Genomic DNA, 18873 nt, shown 5'->3' on the forward strand with positions numbered 1-18873 from the left:
CACCGGGGAAAGGCAGGCAGAGAATTCCCTGCTAGCACCTTCTCTGTGCCTGGGAAGCAGAAGTGTTCACATTGCTTCGCAGAATCGCTTTTGTGCAGAAAACACTAACACTTGTTCAGAACGAAAGAAAGCACAGAAACCCAGATTTGATGTTGCCCTGGAGAAGTTGCATAGCACTGGGGAAAGGCAGGCAGAGAATTCCCTGCTAGCACCTTTTCTGTGCCTGTTCACATTGCTTCGCAGGATCGCTTTTGTGCAGAAAACACTAACACTTGTTCAGAACGAAAGAAAGCACAGAGCCCCAGATTTTATGTTGTCCTGGAGAGCTTGCAGAGCACTGGGGAAAGGCAGGCAGAGAATTCCCTGCTAGCACCTTCTCTGTGCCTCGGAAGCAGAAGTGTTCACATTGCTTCGCAGAATCGCTTTTCTGCAGAAAACACTAACACTTGTTCAGAACGAAAGATAGCACAGAGCCCCAGATTTTATGTTGTCCTGGAGAGCTTGCAGAGCACTGGGGAAAGGCAGGCAGAGAATTCCCTGCTAGCACCTTCTCTGTGCCTGGGAAGCAGAAGTGTTCACATTGCTTCGCAGAATCGCTTTTGTGCAGAAAACATTAAGACTTGTTCAGAACGAAAGAAAGCACAGCGCCCCAGATTTTCTGTTTTCCTGGAGAGCTTGCAGAGCACTGGGGAAAGGCAGGCAGAGAATTCCCTGCTAGCACCTTCTCTGTGCCTGGGAAGCAGAAGTGTTCACATTGCTTCGCAGAATCGCTTTTGTGCAGAAAACATTAAGACTTGTTCAGAACGAAAGAAAGCACAGCGCCCCAGATTTGCTGTTTTCCTGGAGAGCTTGCAGAGCACTGGGGAAAGGCAGGCAGAGAATTCCCTGCTAGCACCTTCTCTGTGCCTGGGAAGCAGAAGTGTTCACATTGCTTCGCAGAATCGCTTTTGTGCAGAAAACACTAACACTTGTTCAGAACGAAAGAAAGCACAGAGCCCCAGATTTGCTGTTGTCCTGGAGAGCTTGCAGAGCACTGGGGAAAGGCAGGCAGAGAATTCCCTGCTAGCACCTTCTCTGTGCCTGGGAAGCAGAAGTGTTCACATTGCTTCGCAGAATCGCTTTTCTGAAGAAAACACTAACACTTGTTCAGAACGAAAGAAAGCACAGAACCCCAGATTTGATGTTGCCCTGGAGAAGTTGCAAAGCACTGGGGAAAGGCAGGCAGAGATTTCCCTGCTAGCACCTTCTCTGAGCCTGGGAAGGAGAAGTGTTCCAATTCCTTCGCAGACTTGCTTTTGTGCAGAAAACAGTAAGACTTGTTCAGAACGAAAGAAAGCACAGAGCCCCAGATTTTATGTTGTCCTGGAGAGCTTGCAGAGCACTTGGGAAAGGCAGGCAGAGATTTTCCTGGTAGCACCTTCTCTGAGCCTGGGAAGGAGAAGTGTTCCCATTGCTTCGCAGAATCGCTTTTGTGCAGAAAACACTAACACTTGTTCAGAATGAGAGAAAGCACAGAGCCCCAGATTTGCTGTTGTCCTGGAGAGCTTGCAGAGCACTGGGGAAAGGCACGCAGAGATTTCCCTGCTAGCACCTTCTCTTTACCTGGGAAGCAGAAATGTTCATATTGCTTCGCAGAATCGCTTTTGTGCAGAAAACACTAACACTTGTTCAGAACGAAAGAAAGCACAGAGCCCCAGATTTTATGTTGTCCTGGAGAGCTTGCAGAGCACTGGGGAAAGGCAGGCAGAGAATTCCCTGCTAGCACCTTCTCTGTGCCTAGGAAGGAGAAGTGTTCACATTGCTTCGCAGAATCGCTTTTGTGCAGAAAACACTAACACTTGTTCAGAACGAAAGAAAGCACAGAGCCCCAGATTTGCTGTTGTCCTGGAGAGCTTGCAGAGCACTGGGGAAAGGCAGGCAGAGAATTCCCTGCTAGCACCTTCTCTGTGCCTGGGAAGCAGAAGTGTTCACATTGCTTCGCAGAATCGCTTTTGTGCAGAAAACATTAAGACTTGTTCAGAACGAAAGAAAGCACAGAGCCCCAGATTTTATGTTGTCCTGGAGAGCTTGCAGAGCACTGGGGAAAGGCAGGCAGAGAATTCCCTGCTAGCACCTTCTCTGTGCCTAGGAAGCAGAAGTGTTCACATTGCTTCGCAGAATCGCTTTTCTGCAGAAAACACTAACACTTGTTCAGAACGAAAGATAGCACAGAGCCCCAGATTTTATGTTGTCCTGGAGAGCTTGCAGAGCACTGGGGAAAGGCAGGCAGAGAATTCCCTGCTAGCACCTTCTCTGTGCCTGGGAAGCAGAAGTGTTCACATTGCTTCGCAGAATCGCTTTTGTGCAGAAAACATTAAGACTTGTTCAGAACGAAAGAAAGCACAGCGCCCCAGATTTGCTGTTTTCCTGGAGAGCTTGCAGAGCACTGGGGAAAGGCAGGCAGAGAATTCCCTGCTAGCACCTTCTCTGTGCCTCGGAAGCAGAAGTGTTCACATTGCTTCGCAGAATCGCTTTTGTGCAGAAAACACTAACACTTGTTCAGAACGAAAGAAAGCACAGAGCCCCAGATTTGCTGTTGTCCTGGAGAGCTTGCAGAGCACTGGGGAAAGGCAGGCAGAGAATTCCCTGCTAGCACCTTCTCTGTGCCTGGGAAGCAGAAGTGTTCACATTGCTTCGCAGAATCGCTTTTCTGAAGAAAACACTAACACTTGTTCAGAACGAAAGAAAGCACAGAACCCCAGATTTGATGTTGCCCTGGAGAAGTTGCAAAGCACTGGGGAAAGGCAGGCAGAGATTTCCCTGCTAGCACCTTCTCTGAGCCTGGGAAGGAGAAGTGTTCCAATTCCTTCGCAGACTTGCTTTTGTGCAGAAAACAGTAAGACTTGTTCAGAACGAAAGAAAGCACAGAGCCCCAGATTTGCTGTTGTCCTGGAGAGCTTGCAGAGCACTTGGGAAAGGCAGGCAGAGATTTTCCTGGTAGCACCTTCTCTGAGCCTGGGAAGGAGAAGAGTTCCCATTGCTTCGCAGAATCGCTTTTGTGCAGAAAACACTAACACTTGTTCAGAATGAGAGAAAGCACAGAGCCCCAGATTTGCTGTTGTCCTGGAGAGCTTGCAGAGCACTGGGGAAAGGCACGCAGAGATTTCCCTGCTAGCACCTTCTCTTTACCTGGGAAGCAGAAGTGTTCACATTGCTTCGCAAGAATCGCTTTTGTGCAGAAAACACTAAAACTTGTTCAGAACGAAATAAAGCACAGAGCCCCAGATTCTATGTTGTCCTGGAGAGCTTGCAGAGTACTGGGGAAAGGCAGGCAGAGAATTCCCTGCTAGCACCTTCTCTGTGCCTGTTCACATTGCTTTGCAGAATCGCTTTTGTGCAGAAAACATTAACACTTGTTCAGAACGAAAGAAAGCACAGAGCCCCAGATTTGCTGTTGTCCTGGAGAGCTTGCAGAGCACTGGGGAAAGGCAAGCAGAGAATTCCCTGCTAGTACCTTCTCTGTACCTGTGAAGCAGAAGTGTTCCCATTGCTTCGCAGAATAGCTTTTGTGCAGAAAACACTAACACTTGTTCAGAACGAAAGAAAGCACAGAGCCCCAGGTTTTATGTTGTCCTGGAGAGCTTGCAGAGCACTGGGGAAAGGCAGGCAGAGAATTCCCTGCTAGCACCTTCTCTTTACCTGGGAAGCAGAAATGTTCATATTGCTTCGCAGAATCGCTTTTCTGCAGAAAATACTAACAGATGTTCAGAACGAAAGAAAGCACAGAGCCCCAGATTTTATGCTGTCCTGGAGAGCTTGCAGAGTACTGGGGAAAGGCAGGCAGAGAATTCCCTGCTAGCACCTTCTCTGTGCCTGGGAAGCAGAAGTGTTCACATTGCTTCGCAGAATCGCTTTTGTGCACAAAACACTAACACTTGTTCAGAACGAAAGAAAGCTCAGAGCCCCAGATTTGATGTTGCCCTGGAGAGCTTGCAGAGCACTGGGGAAAGGCAGGCAGAGAATTCCCTGCTAGCACCTTTTCTGTGCCTGTTCACATTGCTTCGCAGGATCGCTTTTGTGCAGAAAACATTAAGACTTGTTCAGAACGAAAGAAAGCACAGAGCCCCAGATTTGCTATTTTCCTGGAGAGCTTGCAGAGCACTGGGGAAAGGCAGGCAGAGAATTCCCTGCTAGCACCTTCTCTGTGCCTAGGAAGCAGAAGTGTTCACATTGCTTCGCAGAATCGCTTTTGTGCAGAAAACAGTAACACTTGTTCAGAAGGAAAGAAAGCACAGAGCCCCAGATTCTATGTTGTCCTGGAGAGCTTGCAGAGCACCGGGGAAAGGCAGGCAGAGAATTCCCTGCTAGCACCTTCTCTGTGCCTGGGAAGCAGAAGTGTTCACATTGCTTCGCAGAATCGCTTTTGTGCAGAAAACACTAACACTTGTTCAGAACGAAAGAAAGCACAGAAACCCAGATTTGATGTTGCCCTGGAGAAGTTGCATAGCACTGGGGAAAGGCAGGCAGAGAATTCCCTGCTAGCACCTTCTCTGTGCTTGGGAAGCAGAAGTATTCCCATTGCTTCGCAGAATCGCTTTTGTGCAGAAAACACTAACACTTGTTCAGAACGAAAGAAAGCACAGAGCCCCAGATTTTATGTTGTCCTGGAGAGCTTGCAGAGCACTGGGGAAAGGCAGGCAGAGAATTCCCTGCTAGCACCTTCTCTGTGCCTGGGAAGCAGAAGTGTTCACATTGCTTCGCAGAATCGCTTTTCTGCAGAAAACACTAACACTTGTTCAGAATGAAAGAAAGCACAGAGCCCCAGATTTTATGTTGTCCTGGAGAGCTTGCAGAGCACTGGGGAAAAGCAGGCAGAGAATTCCCTGCTAGCACCTTCTCTGTGCCTGGGAAGCAGAAGTGTTCACATTGCTTTGCAGAATCGCTTTTGTGCAGAAAACACTAACACTTGTTCAGAACGAAAGATAGCACAGAGCCCCAGATTGGATGTTGTCCTGGAGAGCTTGCAGAGTACTGGGGAAAGGCAGGCAGAGAATTCCCTGCTAGCACCTTCTCTGAGCCTGGGAAGGAGAAGTGTTCCCATTGCTTCGCAGAATCGTTTTTGTGCAGAAAACACTAACACTTGTTCAGAATGAGAGAAAGCACAGAGCCCCAGACTTGCTGTTGTCCTGGAGAGCTTGCAGAGCACTGGGGAAAGGCAGGCAGAGAATTCCCTGCTAGCACCTTCTCTGTGCCTGTTCACATTGCTTCGCAGAATCGCTTTTGTGCAGAAAACACTAACACTTGTTCAGAACGAAAGAAAGCACAGAGCCCCAGATTCTATGTTGTCCTGGAGAGCTTGCAGAGCACTGGGGAAAGGCAGGCAGAGAATTCCTTGCTAGCACCTTCTCTGTGCCTAGGAAGCAGACGTGTTCATATTGCTTCGCAGAATCGCTTTTCTGCAGAAAACACTAACACTTGTTCAGAACGAAAGAAAGCACAGAGCCCCAGATTTGCTGTTGTCCTGGAGAGCTTGCAGAGTACTGGGGAAAGGCTGGCAGAGAATTCCCTGCTAGCACCTTCTCTGTGCGTGGGAAGCAGAAGTGTTCACATTGCTTCGCACAATCGCTTTTGTGCAGAAAACATTAAGACTTGTTCAGAACGAAAGAAAGCACAGAGCCCCAGATTTGATGTTGTCCTGGAGAGCTTGCAGAGCACCGGGGAAAGGCAGGCAGAGAATTCCCTGCTAGCACCTTCTCTGTGCCTAGGAAGCAGAAGTGTTCACATTGCTTCGCAGAATCGCTTTTCTGCAGAAAACACTAACACATGTTCAGAACGAAAGAAAGCACAGAGCCCCAGACTTGCTGTTGTCCTGGAGAGCTTGCAGAGCACTGGGGAAAGGCAGGCAGAGAATTCCCTGCTAGCACCTTCTCTGTGCCTGGGAAGCAGAAGTGTTCACATTGCTTCGCAGAATCGCTTTTGTGCAGAAAACACTAACACTTGTTCAGAACGAAAGAAAGCACAGAGCCCCAGATTTGCTGTTGTCCTGGAGAGCTTGCAGAGCACTGGGGAAAGGCAGGCAGAGAATTCCCTGCTAGCACCTTTTCTGTGCCTGTTCACATTGCTTCGCAGGATCGCTTTTGTGCAGAAAACACTAACACTTGTTCAGAACGAAAGAAAGCACAGAGCCCCAGATTTTATGTTGTCCTGGAGAGCTTGCAGAGCACTGGGGAAAGGCAGGCAGAGAATTCCCTGCTAGCACCTTCTCTGTGCCTCGGAAGCAGAAGTGTTCACATTGCTTCGCAGAATCGCTTTTCTGCAGAAAACACTAACACTTGTTCAGAACGAAAGAAAGCACAGCGCCCCAGATTTGCTGTTTTCCTGGAGAGCTTGCAGAGCACTGGGGAAAGGCAGGCAGAGAATTCCCTGCTAGCACCTTCTCTGTGCCTGGGAAGCAGAAGTGTTCACATTGCTTCGCAGAATCGCTTTTGTGCAGAAAGCACTAACAGTTGTTCAGAACGAAAGAAAGCACAGAGCCCCAGATTCTATGTTGTCCTGGAGAGCTTGCAGAGCACTGGGGAAAGGCAGGCAGAGAATTCCCTGCTAGCACCTTCTCTGTGCCTGGGAAGCAGAAGTGTTCACATTGCTTCGCAGAATCGCTTTTCTGAAGAAAACACTAACACTTGTTCAGAACGAAAGAAAGCACAGAACCCCAGATTTGATGTTGCCCTGGAGAAGTTGCAAAGCACTGGGGAAAGGCAGGCAGAGATTTCCCTGCTAGCACCTTCTCTGAGCCTGGGAAGGAGAAGTGTTCCAATTCCTTCGCAGACTTGCTTTTGTGCAGAAAACAGTAAGACTTGTTCAGAACGAAAGAAAGCACAGAGCCCCAGATTTTATGTTGTCCTGGAGAGCTTGCAGAGCACTTGGGAAAGGCAGGCAGAGATTTTCCTGGTAGCACCTTCTCTGAGCCTGGGAAGGAGAAGTGTTCCCATTGCTTCGCAGAATCGCTTTTGTGCAGAAAACACTAACACTTGTTCAGAACGAAAGAAAGCACAGAGCCCCAGATTTGCTGTTGTCCTTTAGAGCTTGCAGAGCACTGGGGAAAGGCAGGCAGAGAATTCCCTGCTAGCACCTTCTCTTTACTTGGGAAGCAGAGGTGTTCACATTGCTTCGCAGAATCGCTTTTGTGCAGAAAACACTAACTCTTGTTCAGAACGAAAGAAAGCACAGAGCCCCGTATTTAATGTTGCCCTGAGGAGGTTGCAGAGCACTGGGGAAAGGCAGGCAGAGAATTCCCTTCTAGCGCCTTCTCTGTGCCTGGGAAGCAGCAGTGTTCACATTGCTTCGCAGAATCGCTTTTGTGCAGAAAACACTAACACTTGTTCAGAACGAAAGAAAGCACAGAGCCCCAGATTTTATGTTGTCCTGGAGAGCTTGCAGAGTACTGGGGAAAGGCAGGCAGAGAATTCCCTCCTAGCACCTTCTCTGTGCCTGTTCACATTGCTTCGCAGAATCGCTTTTGTGCAGAAAACACTAACACTTGTTCAGAACGAAAGAAAGCACAGAGCCCCAGATTTTATGTTGTCCTGGAGAGCTTGCAGAGCACTGGGGAAAGGCAAGCAGAGAATTCCCTGCTAGTACCTTCTCTGTGCCTGGGAAGCAGTAGTGTTCCCATTGCTTCGCAGAATCGCTTTTGTGCAGAAAACACTAACACTTGTTCAGAACGAAAGATAGCACAGAGCCCCAGATTTTATGTTGTCCTGGAGAGCTTGCAGAGTACTGGGGAAAGGCAGGCAGAGAATTCCCTGCTAGCACCTTCTCTGTGCCTGGGAAGCAGAAGTGTTCACATTGCTTCGCAGAATCGCTTTTGTGCAGAAAACATTAAGACTTGTTCAGAACGAAAGAAAGCACAGCGCCCCAGATTTGCTGTTTTCCTGGAGAGCTTGCAGAGCACTGGGGAAAGGCAGGCAGAGAATTCCCTGCTAGCACCTTCTCTGTGCCTGGGAAGCAGAAGTGTTCACATTGCTTCGCAGAATCGCTTTTGTGCAGAAAACACTAACACTTGTTCAGAACGAAAGAAAGCACAGAGCCCCAGATTTGCTGTTGTCCTGGAGAGCTTGCAGAGCACTGGGGAAAGGCAGGCAGAGAATTCCCTGCTAGCACCTTCTCTGTGCCTGGGAAGCAGAAGTGTTCACATTGCTTCGCAGAATCGCTTTTCTGAAGAAAACACTAACACTTGTTCAGAACGAAAGAAAGCACAGAACCCCAGATTTGATGTTGCCCTGGAGAAGTTGCAAAGCACTGGGGAAAGGCAGGCAGAGATTTCCCTGCTAGCACCTTCTCTGAGCCTGGGAAGGAGAAGTGTTCCAATTCCTTCGCAGACTTGCTTTTGTGCAGAAAACAGTAAGACTTGTTCAGAACGAAAGAAAGCACAGAGCCCCAGATTTTATGTTGTCCTGGAGAGCTTGCAGAGCACTTGGGAAAGGCAGGCAGAGATTTTCCTGGTAGCACCTTCTCTGAGCCTGGGAAGGAGAAGTGTTCCCATTGCTTCGCAGAATCGCTTTTGTGCAGAAAACACTAACACTTGTTCAGAATGAGAGAAAGCACAGAGCCCCAGATTTGCTGTTGTCCTGGAGAGCTTGCAGAGCACTGGGGAAAGGCACGCAGAGATTTCCCTGCTAGCACCTTCTCTTTACCTGGGAAGCAGAAATGTTCATATTGCTTCGCAGAATCGCTTTTGTGCAGAAAACACTAACACTTGTTCAGAACGAAAGAAAGCACAGAGCCCCAGATTTTATGTTGTCCTGGAGAGCTTGCAGAGCACTGGGGAAAGGCAGGCAGAGAATTCCCTGCTAGCACCTTCTCTGTGCCTAGGAAGGAGAAGTGTTCACATTGCTTCGCAGAATCGCTTTTGTGCAGAAAACACTAACACTTGTTCAGAACGAAAGAAAGCACAGAGCCCCAGATTTGCTGTTGTCCTGGAGAGCTTGCAGAGCACTGGGGAAAGGCAGGCAGAGAATTCCCTGCTAGCACCTTCTCTGTGCCTGGGAAGCAGAAGTGTTCACATTGCTTCGCAGAATCGCTTTTGTGCAGAAAACATTAAGACTTGTTCAGAACGAAAGAAAGCACAGAGCCCCAGATTTTATGTTGTCCTGGAGAGCTTGCAGAGCACTGGGGAAAGGCAGGCAGAGAATTCCCTGCTAGCACCTTCTCTGTGCCTAGGAAGCAGAAGTGTTCACATTGCTTCGCAGAATCGCTTTTGTGCAGAAAACATTAAGACTTGTTCAGAACGAAAGAAAGCACAGAGCCCCAGATTTGCTGTTGTCCTGGAGAGCTTGCAGAGCACTGGGGAAAGGCAGGCAGAGAATTCCCTGCTAGCACCTTCTCTGTGCCTGGGAAGCAGAAGTGTTCACATTGCTTCGCAGAATCGCTTTTCTGAAGAAAACACTAACACTTGTTCAGAACGAAAGAAAGCACAGAACCCCAGATTTGATGTTGCCCTGGAGAAGTTGCAAAGCACTGGGGAAAGGCAGGCAGAGATTTCCCTGCTAGCACCTTCTCTGAGCCTGGGAAGGAGAAGTGTTCCAATTCCTTCGCAGACTTGCTTTTGTGCAGAAAACAGTAAGACTTGTTCAGAACGAAAGAAAGCACAGAGCCCCAGATTTGCTGTTGTCCTGGAGAGCTTGCAGAGCACTTGGGAAAGGCAGGCAGAGATTTTCCTGGTAGCACCTTCTCTGAGCCTGGGAAGGAGAAGAGTTCCCATTGCTTCGCAGAATCGCTTTTGTGCAGAAAACACTAACACTTGTTCAGAATGAGAGAAAGCACAGAGCCCCAGATTTGCTGTTGTCCTGGAGAGCTTGCAGAGCACTGGGGAAAGGCACGCAGAGATTTCCCTGCTAGCACCTTCTCTTTACCTGGGAAGCAGAAGTGTTCACATTGCTTCGCAAGAATCGCTTTTGTGCAGAAAACACTAAAACTTGTTCAGAACGAAATAAAGCACAGAGCCCCAGATTCTATGTTGTCCTGGAGAGCTTGCAGAGTACTGGGGAAAGGCAGGCAGAGAATTCCCTGCTAGCACCTTCTCTGTGCCTGTTCACATTGCTTTGCAGAATCGCTTTTGTGCAGAAAACATTAACACTTGTTCAGAACGAAAGAAAGCACAGAGCCCCAGATTTGCTGTTGTCCTGGAGAGCTTGCAGAGCACTGGGGAAAGGCAAGCAGAGAATTCCCTGCTAGTACCTTCTCTGTACCTGTGAAGCAGAAGTGTTCCCATTGCTTCGCAGAATCGCTTTTCTGCAGAAAATACTAACAGATGTTCAGAACGAAAGAAAGCACAGAGCCCCAGATTTTATGTTGTCCTGGAGAGCTTGCAGAGTACTGGGGAAAGGCAGGCAGAGAATTCCCTGCTAGCACCTTCTCTGTGCCTGGGAAGCAGAAGTGTTCACATTGCTTCGCAGAATCGCTTTTGTGCACAAAACACTAACACTTGTTCAGAACGAAAGAAAGCTCAGAGCCCCAGATTTGATGTTGCCCTGGAGAGCTTGCAGAGCACTGGGGAAAGGCAGGCAGAGAATTCCCTGCTAGCACCTTTTCTGTGCCTGTTCACATTGCTTCGCAGGATCGCTTTTGTGCAGAAAACATTAAGACTTGTTCAGAACGAAAGAAAGCACAGAGCCCCAGATTTGCTATTTTCCTGGAGAGCTTGCAGAGCACTGGGGAAAGGCAGGCAGAGAATTCCCTGCTAGCACCTTCTCTGTGCCTAGGAAGCAGAAGTGTTCACATTGCTTCGCAGAATCGCTTTTGTGCAGAAAACACTATCACTTGTTCAGAACGAAAGAAAGCACAGAAACCCAGATTCTATGTTGTCCTGGAGAGCTTGCAGAGCACCGGGGAAAGGCAGGCAGAGAATTCCCTGCTAGCACCTTCTCTGTGCCTGGGAAGCAGAAGTGTTCACATTGCTTCGCAGAATCGTTTTTGTGCAGAAAACACTAACACTTGTTCAGAACGAAAGAAAGCACAGAAACCCAGATTTGATGTTGCCCTGGAGAAGTTGCATAGCACTGGGGAAAGGCAGGCAGAGAATTCCCTGCTAGCACCTTCTCTGTGCTTGGGAAGCAGAAGTGTTCCCATTGCTTCGCAGAATCGCTTTTGTGCAGAAAACACTAACACTTTTTCAGAACGAAAGAAAGCACAGAGCCCCAGATTTTATGTTGTCCTGGAGAGCTTGCAGAGCACTGGGGAAAGGCAGGCAGAGAATTCCCTGCTAGCACCTTCTCTGTGCCTGGGAAGCAGAAGTGTTCACATTGCTTCGCAGAATCGCTTTTCTGCAGAAAACACTAACACTTGTTCAGAATGAAAGAAAGCACAGAGCCCCAGATTTTATGTTGTCCTGGAGAGCTTGCAGAGCACTGGGGAAAGGCAGGCAGAGAATTCCCTGCTAGCACCTTCTCTGTGCCTGGGAAGCAGAAGTGTTCACATTGCTTTGCAGAATCGCTTTTGTGCAGAAAACACTAACACTTGTTCAGAACGAAAGATAGCACAGAGCCCCAGATTGGATGTTGTCCTGGAGAGCTTGCAGAGTACTGGGGAAAGGCAGGCAGAGAATTCCCTGCTAGCACCTTCTCTGAGCCTGGGAAGGAGAAGTGTTCCCATTGCTTCGCAGAATCGTTTTTGTGCAGAAAACACTAACACTTGTTCAGAATGAGAGAAAGCACAGAGCCCCAGACTTGCTGTTGTCCTGGAGAGCTTGCAGAGCACTGGGGAAAGGCAGGCAGAGAATTCCCTGCTAGCACCTTCTCTGTGCCTGTTCACATTGCTTCGCAGAATCGCTTTTGTGCAGAAAACACTAACACTTGTTCAGAACGAAAGAAAGCACAGAGCCCCAGATTCTATGTTGTCCTGGAGAGCTTGCAGAGCACTGGGGAAAGGCAGGCAGAGAATTCCTTGCTAGCACCTTCTCTGTGCCTAGGAAGCAGACGTGTTCATATTGCTTCGCAGAATCGCTTTTCTGCAGAAAACACTAACACTTGTTCAGAACGAAAGAAAGCACAGAGCCCCAGATTTGCTGTTGTCCTGGAGAGCTTGCAGAGTACTGGGGAAAGGCTTGCAGAGAATTCCCTGCTAGCACCTTCTCTGTGCGTGGGAAGCAGAAGTGTTCACATTGCTTCGCACAATCGCTTTTGTGCAGAAAACATTAAGACTTGTTCAGAACGAAAGAAAGCACAGAGCCCCAGATTTGATGTTGTCCTGGAGAGCTTGCAGAGCACCGGGGAAAGGCAGGCAGAGAATTCCCTGCTAGCACCTTCTCTGTGCCTAGGAAGCAGAAGTGTTCACATTGCTTCGCAGAATCGCTTTTCTGCAGAAAACACTAACACATGTTCAGAACGAAAGAAAGCACAGAGCCCCAGACTTGCTGTTGTCCTGGAGAGCTTGCAGAGCACTGGGGAAAGGCAGGCAGAGAATTCCCTGCTAGCACCTTCTCTGTGCCTGGGAAGCAGAAGTGTTCACATTGCTTCGCAGAATCGCTTTTGTGCAGAAAACACTAACACTTGTTCAGAACGAAAGAAAGCACAGAGCCCCAGATTTGCTGTTGTCCTGGAGAGCTTGCAGAGCACTGGGGAAAGGCAGGCAGAGAATTCCCTGCTAGCACCTTTTCTGTGCCTGTTCACATTGCTTCGCAGGATCGCTTTTGTGCAGAAAACACTAACACTTGTTCAGAACGAAAGAAAGCACAGAGCCCCAGATTTTATGTTGTCCTGGAGAGCTTGCAGAGCACTGGGGAAAGGCAGGCAGAGAATTCCCTGCTAGCACCTTCTCTGTGCCTCGGAAGCAGAAGTGTTCACATTGCTTCGCAGAATCGCTTTTCTGCAGAAAACACTAACACTTGTTCAGAACGAAAGAAAGCACAGCGCCCCAGATTTGCTGTTTTCCTGGAGAGCTTGCAGAGCACTGGGGAAAGGCAGGCAGAGAATTCCCTGCTAGCACCTTCTCTGTGCCTGGGAAGCAGAAGTGTTCACATTGCTTCGCAGAATCGCTTTTCTGAAGAAAACACTAACACTTGTTCAGAACGAAAGAAAGCACAGAACCCCAGATTTGATGTTGCCCTGGAGAAGTTGCAAAGCACTGGGGAAAGGCAGGCAGAGATTTCCCTGCTAGCACCTTCTCTGAGCCTGGGAAGGAGAAGTGTTCCAATTCCTTCGCAGACTTGCTTTTGTGCAGAAAACAGTAAGACTTGTTCAGAACGAAAGAAAGCACAGAGCCCCAGATTTTATGTTGTCCTGGAGAGCTTGCAGAGCACTTGGGAAAGGCAGGCAGAGATTTTCCTGGTAGCACCTTCTCTGAGCCTGGGAAGGAGAAGTGTTCCCATTGCTTCGCAGAATCGCTTTTGTGCAGAAAACACTAACACTTGTTCAGAACGAAAGAAAGCACAGAGCCCCAGATTTGCTGTTGTCCTGGAGAGCTTGCAGAGCACTGGGGAAAGGCAGGCAGAGAATTCCCTGCTAGCACCTTCTCTTTACTTGGGAAGCAGAGGTGTTCACATTGCTTCGCAGAATCGCTTTTGTGCAGAAAACACTAACTCTTGTTCAGAACGAAAGAAAGCACAGAGCCCCGTATTTAATGTTGCCCTGAGGAGGTTGCAGAGCACTGGGGAAAGGCAGGCAGAGAATTCCCTTCTAGCGCCTTCTCTGTGCCTGGGAAGCAGCAGTGTTCACATTGCTTCGCAGAATCGCTTTTGTGCAGAAAACACTAACACTTGTTCAGAACGAAAGAAAGCACAGAGCCCCAGATTTTATGTTGTCCTGGAGAGCTTGCAGAGTACTGGGGAAAGGCAGGCAGAGAATTCCCTCCTAGCACCTTCTCTGTGCCTGTTCACATTGCTTCGCAGAATCGCTTTTGTGCAGAAAACACTAACACTTGTTCAGAACGAAAGAAAGCACAGAGCCCCAGATTTTATGTTGTCCTGGAGAGCTTGCAGAGCACTGGGGAAAGGCAAGCAGAGAATTCCCTGCTAGTACCTTCTCTGTACCTGTGAAGCAGAAGTGTTCCCATTGCTTCGCAGAATCGCTTTTGTGCAGAAAACACTAACACTTGTTCAGAACGAAAGAAAGCACAGAGCCCCAGATATGCTGTTGTCCTGGAGAGCTTGCAGAGCACTGGGGAAAGGCAGGCAGAGAATTCCCTGCTAGCACCTTCTCTGTGCCTGGGAAGGAGAAGTGTTCCCATTGCTTCGCAGAATCGCTTTTGTGCAGAAAACACTAACACTTGTTCAAAACGAAAGAAAGCACAGAGCCCCAGATTTGCTGTTGTCCTGGAGAGCGTGCAGAGCACTGGGGAAAGGCAGGTAGAGAATTCCCTGCTAGCACCGTCTCTGTACCTGGGAAGGAGAAGTGTTCACATTGCTTCGCAGAATCGCCTTTGTGCAGAAAACACTAACACTTGTTCAGAACGAAAGAAAGCACAGAGCCCCAGATTTGCTGTTGTCCTGGAGAGCTTGCAGAGCACTGGGGAAAGGCAGGCAGAGAATTCCCTGCTAGCACCTTCTCTTTACCTGGGAAGCAGAGGTGTTCACATTGCTTCGCAGAATCGCTTTTGTGCAGAAAACACTAACACTTGTTCAGAACGAAAGAAAGCACAGAGTCCCAGATTTTATGTTGTCCTGGAGAGCGTGCAGAGCACTGGGGAAATGCAGGTAGAGAATTCCCTGCTAGCACCGTCTCTGTACCTGGGAAGGAGAAGTGTTCACATTGCTTCGCAGAATCGCTTTTGTGCAGAAAACACTAACACTTGTTCAGAACGAAAGAAAGCACAGAGCCCCAGATTTGCTGTTGTCCTGGAGAGCTTGCAGAGCACTGGGGAAAGGCAGGCAGAGAATTCCCTGCCAGCACCTTCTCTGTGCCTGTTCACATTGCTTTGCAGAATCGCTTTTGTGCAGAAAACAGTAACACTTGTTCAGAACGAAAGAAAGCACAGATCCCCAGATTTTATGTTGTCCTGGAGAGCTTGCAGAGCACTGGGGAAAGGCAGGCAGAGAATTCCCTGCTAGCACCTTCTCTGTGCCTGGGAAGGAGAAGTGTTCCCATTGCTTCGCAGAATCGCTTTTGTGCAGAAAACACTAACACTTGTTCAGAACGAAAGAAAGCACAGAGCCCCAGATTTTATGTTGTCCTGGAGAGCGTGCAGAGCACTGGGGAAATGCAGGTAGAGAATTCCCTGCTAGCACCGTCTCTGTACCTGGGAAGGAGAAGTGTTCACATTGCTTCGCAGAATCGCTTTTGTGCAGAAAACACTAACACTTGTTCAGAACGAAAGAAAGCACAGCGCCCCAGATTTGCTGTTTTCCTGGAGAGCTTGCAGAGCACTGGGGAAAGGCAGGCAGAGAATTCCCTGCTAGCACCTTCTCTGTGCCTGTTCCCATTGCTTTGCAGAATCGCTTATTGCAGAAAACACTAAAAATTGTTCAGAACGAAATAAAGCACAGAGCCCCAGATTCTATGTTGTCCTGGAGAGCTTGCAGAGTACTGGGGAAAGGCAGGCAGAGAATTCCCTCCTAGCACCTTCTCTGTGCCTGTTCACATTGCTTTGCAGAATCGCTTTTGTGCAGAAAACATTAACACTTGTTCAGAACGAAAGAAAGCACAGAGCCCCAGATTCTATGTTGTCCTGGAGAGCTTGCAGAGCACTGGGGAAAGGCAAGCAGAGAATTCCCTGCTAGTACCTTCTCTGTACCTGTGAAGCAGAAGTGTTCCCATTGCTTCGCAGAATCGCTTTTGTGCAGAAAACACTAACACTTGTTCAGAACGAAAGAAAGCACAGAGCCCCAGATTTTATGTTGTCCTGGAGAGCTTGCAGAGCACTGGGGAAAGGCAGGCAGAGAATTCCCTGCTAGCACCTTCTCTGTGCCTGGGAAGCAGAAGTGTTCACATTGCTTCGCAGAATCGCTTTTGTGCAGAAAACATTAAGACTTGTTCAGAACGAAAGAAAGCACAGAGCCCCAGATTTTATGTTGTCCTGGAGAGCTTGCAGAGCACTGGGGAAAGGCAGGCAGAGAATTCCCTGCTAGCACCTTCTCTGTGCCTAGGAAGCAGAAGTGTTCACATTGCTTCGCAGAATCGCTTTTCTGCAGAAAACACTAACACTTGTTCAGAACGAAAGATAGCACAGAGCCCCAGATTTTATGTTGTCCTGGAGAGCTTGCAGAGTACTGGGGAAAGGCAGGCAGAGAATTCCCTGCTAGCACCTTCTCTGTGCCTGGGAAGCAGAAGTGTTCACATTGCTTCGCAGAATCGCTTTTGTGCAGAAAACATTAAGACTTGTTCAGAACGAAAGAAAGCACAGCGCCCCAGATTTGCTGTTTTCCTGGAGAGCTTGCAGAGCACTGGGGAAAGGCAGGCAGAGAATTCCCTGCTAGCACCTTCTCTGTGCCTGGGAAGCAGAAGTGTTCACATTGCTTCGCAGAATCGCTTTTGTGCAGAAAACACTAACACTTGTTCAGAACGAAAGAAAGCACAGAGCCCCAGATTTGCTGTTGTCCTGGAGAGCTTGCAGAGCACTGGGGAAAGGCAGGCAGAGAATTCCCTGCTAGCACCTTCTCTGTGCCTGGGAAGCAGAAGTGTTCACATTGCTTCGCAGAATCGCTTTTCTGAAGAAAACACTAACACTTGTTCAGAACGAAAGAAAGCACAGAACCCCAGATTTGATGTTGCCCTGGAGAAGTTGCAAAGCACTGGGGAAAGGCAGGCAGAGATTTCCCTGCTAGCACCTTCTCTGAGCCTGGGAAGGAGAAGTGTTCCAATTCCTTCGCAGACTTGCTTTTGTGCAGAAAACAGTAAGACTTGTTCAGAACGAAAGAAAGCACAGAGCCCCAGATTTGCTGTTGTCCTGGAGAGCTTGCAGAGCACTTGGGAAAGGCAGGCAGAGATTTTCCTGGTAGCACCTTCTCTGAGCCTGGGAAGGAGAAGAGTTCCCATTGCTTCGCAGAATCGCTTTTGTGCAGAAAACACTAACACTTGTTCAGAATGAGAGAAAGCACAGAGCCCCAGATTTGCTGTTGTCCTGGAGAGCTTGCAGAGCACTGGGGAAAGGCACGCAGAGATTTCCCTGCTAGCACCTTCTCTTTACCTGGGAAGCAGAAGTGTTCACATTGCTTCGCAAGAATCGCTTTTGTGCAGAAAACACTAAAACTTGTTCAGAACGAAATAAAGCACAGAGCCCCAGATTCTATGTTGTCCTGGAGAGCTTGCAGAGTACTGGGGAAAGGCAGGCAGAGAATTCCCTGCTAGCACCTTCTCTGTGCCTGTTCACATTGCTTTGCAGAATCGCTTTTGTGCAGAAAACATTAACACTTGTTCAGAACGAAAGAAAGCACAGAGCCCCAGATTTGCTGTTGTCCTGGAGAGCTTGCAGAGCACTGGGGAAAGGCAAGCAGAGAATTCCCTGCTAGTACCTTCTCTGTACCTGTGAAGCAGAAGTGTTCCCATTGCTTCGCAGAATAGCTTTTGTGCAGAAAACACTAACACTTGTTCAGAACGAAAGAAAGCACAGAGCCCCAGGTTTTATGTTGTCCTGGAGAGCTTGCAGAGCACTGGGGAAAGGCAGGCAGAGAATTCCCTGCTAGCACCTTCTCTTTACCTGGGAAGCAGAAATGTTCATATTGCTTCGCAGAATCGCTTTTCTGCAGAAAATACTAACAGATGTTCAGAACGAAAGAAAGCACAGAGCCCCAGATTTTATGTTGTCCTGGAGAGCTTGCAGAGTACTGGGGAAAGGCAGGCAGAGAATTCCCTGCTAGCACCTTCTCTGTGCCTGGGAAGCAGAAGTGTTCACATTGCTTCGCAGAATCGCTTTTGTGCACAAAACACTAACACTTGTTCAGAACGAAAGAAAGCTCAGAGCCCCAGATTTGATGTTGCCCTGGAGAGCTTGCAGAGCACTGGGGAAAGGCAGGCAGAGAATTCCCTGCTAGCACCTTTTCTGTGCCTGTTCACATTGCTTCGCAGGATCGCTTTTGTGCAGAAAACATTAAGACTTGTTCAGAACGAAAGAAAGCACAGAGCCCCAGATTTGCTATTTTCCTGGAGAGCTTGCAGAGCACTGGGGAAAGGCAGGCAGAGAATTCCCTGCTAGCACCTTCTCTGTGCCTAGGAAGCAGAAGTGTTCACATTGCTTCGCAGAATCGCTTTTGTGCAGAAAACACTATCACTTGTTCAGAACGAAAGAAAGCACAGAAACCCAGATTCTATGTTGTCCTGGAGAGCTTGCAGAGCACCGGGGAAAGGCAGGCAGAGAATTCCCTGCTAGCACCTTCTCTGTGCCTGGGAAGCAGAAGTGTTCACATTGCTTCGCAGAATCGCTTTTGTGCAGAAAACACTAACACTTGTTCAGAACGAAAGAAAGCACAGAAACCCAGATTTGATGTTGCCCTGGAGAAGTTGCATAGCACTGGGGAAAGGCAGGCAGAGAATTCCCTGCTAGCACCTTCTCTGTGCTTGGGAAGCAGAAGTGTTCACATTGCTTCGCAGAATCGCTTTTCTGCAGAAAACACTAACACTTGTTCAGAATGAAAGAAAGCACAGAGCCCCAGATTTTATGTTGTCCTGGAGAGCTTGCAGAGCACTGGGGAAAGGCAGGCAGAGAATTCCCTGCTAGCACCTTCTCTGTGCCTGGGAAGCAGAAGTGTTCACATTGCTTTGCAGAATCGCTTTTGTGCAGAAAACACTAACACTTGTTCAGAACGAAAGATAGCACAGAGCCCCAGATTGGATGTTGTCCTGGAGAGCTTGCAGAGTACTGGGGAAAGGCAGGCAGAGAATTCCCTGCTAGCACCTTCTCTGAGCCTGGGAAGGAGAAGTGTTCCCATTGCTTCGCAGAATCGTTTTTGTGCAGAAAACACTAACACTT

The sequence above is a fragment of the Strix aluco genome, chromosome 27 (genome assembly GCF_031877795.1).
Source record: "Strix aluco isolate bStrAlu1 chromosome 27, bStrAlu1.hap1, whole genome shotgun sequence".
Classification (NCBI taxonomy): Eukaryota; Metazoa; Chordata; class Aves; order Strigiformes; family Strigidae; genus Strix; species Strix aluco.